Here is a 5,000-nt window from a genome sequence, read left to right on the forward strand (position 1 = left end):
GTGGGGCGTGGTCACATTAGATATAATGAAGGGAGACGTGAAAAAAGGACATCGCCTTGTTTTCATATGGATTACTTTATCACAGAACATTTGTTTTAGGCAGCACTCGTTTAGTTTAAAAGTAGACATGTCAAGCTTTCTATAGATATCTCTCTCATGTCTCTTCGTTGAGTATTCACAGAGTTACAGTTCATTTTAATGACGTGTTTGTAAATGAAGATCAGCGCAGACAAAGGCTGCAGACAGCACATCTTGTTTGTTATCTTTAGAAGTGCACAAAGTTTTGTTGTTATTATGTCTGTATCCAAAAAAAGGAAACCCTTTACTGGGTTACAGTCCGCTTGCTGACTGAGCTGGGATGTTTGCAAGAAGGTCAGGCAGCAGTGTTGCACACAAACTGAGCAGGAGTTGGTCTGTTCTTGTAGTCGTGGCCGTACCTTCCGGCGATCGGACTGCTGAACACTTCCTAACACTTCCTAACACATTTTGAATAAGTCCTAACACTTCCGAACTAATTCCTAACACAAGTACGAACATCACGTGGTCTATGTCCTAACAACTCCTAACCATCTCCTAACAGGTCCGAACGGGGCAAAACAGCCATTGGTCGAGCGGAGCAATACAGCCATTGGCCGAAACATAGTCACGTGCGAAACCACATGATTACAGTCAAAAAAGCGGAAGCGCGCGAATGATTAGTTTATTAATTTTAAGGCGAATTCATTATTATTTAAACACGGAGCATATTTTTATTCAGTTTGATGTTTTCAGATAACGTGGAGGTAAGTACAATAAAACACATAACATGAAAGCGAAGTACTACGTGACGTTAACTCTTTTTTCTAAATATGTTTATTAATCTGTGATTTAACATATGTAACGTTATATAATATGCTATGTTTGGGCAAGATTGTTATATAAATCGAGGTGGCCTTTCATATTGCAGCATGTATTATTGTAAGTATTATATTAACAGTAGTATAGTTCTTTAAATTTGTATTTATGTCTTATAAAAATAATAAAATGTTCGATTTAAGCTTTTGTAAATTAAATATTGGTGAAAGTTTATATTATTATTAAGTTATTATTTAAATGTGTTTTTGCATACATACTTCTTCTTTTATAAAGGTCAGATTTTAAAAGTTTATTATAATTATATAAGTAATTATTAGTAGTATAGTTATTATAGTTTTTTAAATTTAAATATGTATATTTGCTTAATTTTACTGTATATAATTCTATTCTTAATAAACTATTTGTGATAGTTAAGATTATATATATATATATATATATATATATATATATATATATATATATATATATATATATATATATATATATAAACATGTATGATTATTTCCTATTGATATTATTTTCTATTAAATAAATTATGCTGGATAACAATCTTTTAGAATAAACCTATTGGGTAGCAAACATATATGTAATTTGAGTTATTTTCATGTTTTTTTATTTATATATATATATTCTTAAATATTATTATTGTTTCACAGATCTTCAACAGATCACTGGAACTGTCCATAGTCCCTGGCTGCTTCAAATGCTCCACCATCATCCCTGGCCCAAAGAAACCCAAGATAACAGGACATAATGACTGCAGACCCTTGCTGGATCCACTGCTCTTCTCCCTCTACACTAGGGATGCACTATAAATCACATGTGATTTTCATGCACATCTCGTCAGTAAAGCCGGTGTTGTTGATTAGTAGTAAATCTCCATCATGTGCTTTCAGATGGAGCAGCATTTACTACACAGAGCCGTAGTTCACTGACAAGCTATACAATATCACATTCATAATCGCAGACAATTTGTCTGAACATCAACAGAACCGGCTCTACTGATGAGATGCGCATAACAATCACATGCGAGTTATCGTGCTGCCCTACTCTACACCAATGACTGCACCTCTACAGACCTGAGGTCTTCGGACTGTCGAGAGGATTACTGGTGCTTCCCTACCCACCTTTCAAGAACGGTACACATCCAGAGTGAGGAAAAGTGCTTAGGAAATCACTCTGGATCCTTTTTGAACTTTTGACATCCAGTCGGCGATACAGTGCATGGAATACGAGAGAACAAAAAAGAAGTTTCTTTTCCCAGAAAATCTGCCTAATGAACAGTTAAAAGTCCCCCCCCCCCCATCGTGCAATAAAAATATGTGCAATAACCTTATATTTTATTTGTTACCACCCCATATCCTAGTACATCCCTACATCTCATTCTATTCCATTCCTATTATATCTATATCACAACTGTACATACAATATATTTTATATTTCAATTTGTTTTTCAGTTTTTTTATTTATATTCACATATGTGTATTTTTATTCTTGTGTTATTTGAATTGTCTTAGTGTTGTTGCTGTCTCTGTGTACTGAAAGCTTGTGACACTAAAACAATTACTATAGAGAATGCATGTCATATTTGAGCTTTTGGAATAAAACCTATTTGTGGAAATATGTTTTGAATGTTTTATTCTTTCAATTTTACAAAAAGGAATATAAGGAGTTGTTTTGTGATGAGGTAAAATGGGTATAAATATTGTCTTTTCTATAATTTGTTAGTTAAAATAATTGAAAAGGTGAAAAACTGGTTTGAAAGAAAAATCTATTTAATTTTTCAAGCTAATTTTCCCATTTTTCCTTCATTTTTCCCTTTCCCCTTCCTTTTTTCTCATTTTTTCTTTTCCCCCACCCATAGCAGTCCCTTTTGCCCTGTTTTTGGCCGAGTGGTTAAGGCGATGGACTAGAAATCCATTGGGGTCTCCCTGCGCAGGTTCGAATCCTGCCGACTACGCTGTTTGCTGAAGGCCGTGAGGAAAAGCGTCCATGAATTTTTCAAGGTCCTCCCACTGATTTGCGACATGTCCAGTCCCTCTTCGATGGACCAACACACCGCTGGTGCTTCTTCTATTCGGGCTCCAGGGGTTAACTCGGCTGAGCCAGTGGCACGCCGTGATCGTATAGTGGTTAGTACTCTGCGTTGTGGCCGCAGCAACCCCGGTTCGAATCCGGGTCACGGCAATACTCTGGCGTAGAGTGTACGGGAAGGTTGCCATTTTTTTACCACCTCATCTTTCTTCTCTATTTTGTTTTTGATGCCTGGCCTGTGCAGGGTGACACCAGACAACTGGGCAGGCAGCCTGCCGCTAGACGTAGTCGTGGCCGAGAGGTTAAGGCGTTGGACTTGAAATCCATTGGGGTCTCCCCGCGCAGATTCGAACCCTGCCGACTACGGGAGGGTTTTGCAGTATTGCTTTAGCTTTCTGTGATGGTAATTGTGCCTTCTATGGTCCTTTGTCCTAACTGCTTCTAGCTTTCATCCCGTGACACCTGCGTCTCTTCTTTGCTCCACAAGAGCCCGGATAGCTCAGTCGGTAGAGCATCAGACTTTTAATCTGAGGGTCCAGGGTTCAAGTCCCTGTTCGGGCGAAGGTCTTTCTTTGGCCTCACCTTGCTATCACTACGGTCCATCTCTTCTGCTGACTCTGTACTGGAACGGTGTTCCTTCCTGCTCTCGGGGATCAAGGGATCTCCCTTGTGGTTAGTGAAAAACGAACAATGTTAAAACACTTGAACGAGGCAAAAAAACATAAAGAACAATGGTGCCTGGAATTTTTGAGAACTGGAGCTTGTAGCCTAGAATTTTTCTTTGCAATTCATGTGAAAATCATCTTGTTTACTCACTTACAGAAAACAATACATTGATTTACATTTTCTAAGACACTTTTTGTTGGTAAAGGTCATATGAGAGTAGGCGTCAACTATCATGAATGTCATTATGATTTACACCTGAGAAGACAAAGCCCTGCATAATGAGCTGCATAAAGAGCCGCTCAGTCAGCTGTTGTCACTGAGAGGGAGGTGTTACAAGAAAGAACGTGAGAACAAAATAAATGTATATCATTTTAAGTTTGTAGTTTATTTAGAATATATTTAATTATCCCACAACATAATTTAATATGGGGGAGCAGTTAAACAGTTTATTAGGAACAATCAAAGCTGACTTTCAAACTAATTTTATTTTTGCATTATTACTCCAGTCACACAATCCTCAAGAAATCCTTTTAACAATCTGAATTTCTAAAAAACAACAACAACAAAAAAAACATTTATTGTTATCATTATTATTAATGTTGAAAATAGCAGAGGACATTTTTCAGGTTTTTTAGGGGGTAAATTAAAAGAACACCATTTTTTGTTACATTTGTTACAGTTACATGTATTTGTTACATTTATATTATTTACATCAAGCTTTTGAATGGTATAGTTTTGTATATATTGTTATTGGAACTTCATAATATTTAACTTAATTATACATTTAGTCAAGAATTATAGTTTGGAAAGAGTCTAACTAGTAAAATGTTTAGACGTTATGTGAAAGCTAGTACAAGTATATAAATAAATATAAAGAGACTTACTCATGTTTATGATCTCTGCTGAATAAAGTGCTTCATTCTTTTTTTTCTGAGGAAATCCATTTCTCAAATCCTCAACCACGCCACATCTTTTTGGGGTGGATTATGTGTTATTCCTCTCATCGCGAAGCAAACAGTAAAATAAAAGCACTTGAACAACAGTCTGGCTGCTTTTTCTTCTGTGTGGGCGTATTCAAGCTGCGCTTCAGTTTGAATCTGAATAGAGCGTTCAGCGTGGGGCGTGGTCACATTAGATATAATGAAGGGAGACGTGAAAAAAGGACATCGCCTTGTTTTCATATGGATTACTTTATCACAGAACATTTGTTTTAGGCAGCACTCGTTTAGTTAAAAAGTAGACATGTCAAGCTTTCTATAGATATCTCTCTCATGTCTCTTCGTTGAGTATTCACAGAGTTACAGTTCATTTTAATGACGTGTTTGTAAATGAAGATCAGCGCAGACAAAGGCTGCAGACAGCACATCTTGTTTGTTATCTTTAGAAGTGCACAAAGTTTTGTTGTTATTATGTCTGTATCCAAAAAAAGGAAACCCTTTACTGGG

The 5,000-nt window shown here is 36.5% G+C and overlaps 1 long non-coding RNA gene and 2 other non-coding genes across 5 annotated transcripts in view; all 3 read left to right on the forward strand.

Annotated features, from left to right (window-relative positions):
* Positions 1 to 5,000, forward strand: part of LOC127938558 (uncharacterized) — a 95,219-nt gene that overhangs the window by 139 nt on the left and 90,080 nt on the right. The window contains exons 1-2 of one of the 3 annotated variants that reach the window (XR_008148740.1): positions 284 to 782; positions 1,512 to 1,994. This is a non-coding gene — a long non-coding RNA (uncharacterized LOC127938558). Of the gene's footprint in view, positions 783 to 1,511; positions 1,995 to 5,000 lie in introns of all 3 variants that reach the window. The other 2 variants (XR_008148741.1, XR_008148739.1) reach the window with 2 other exon arrangements.
* On the forward strand, positions 2,971 to 3,042 carry trnah-gug (transfer RNA histidin (anticodon GUG)). The gene has a single exon. It is a non-coding gene; the product is annotated as a tRNA-His (tRNA).
* On the forward strand, positions 3,378 to 3,450 carry trnak-uuu (transfer RNA lysine (anticodon UUU)). The gene has a single exon. It is a non-coding gene; the product is annotated as a tRNA-Lys (tRNA).

This window comes from Carassius gibelio, chromosome A20 (assembly GCF_023724105.1).
Source record: "Carassius gibelio isolate Cgi1373 ecotype wild population from Czech Republic chromosome A20, carGib1.2-hapl.c, whole genome shotgun sequence".
Lineage (NCBI taxonomy): Eukaryota > Metazoa > Chordata > Actinopteri > Cypriniformes > Cyprinidae > Carassius > Carassius gibelio.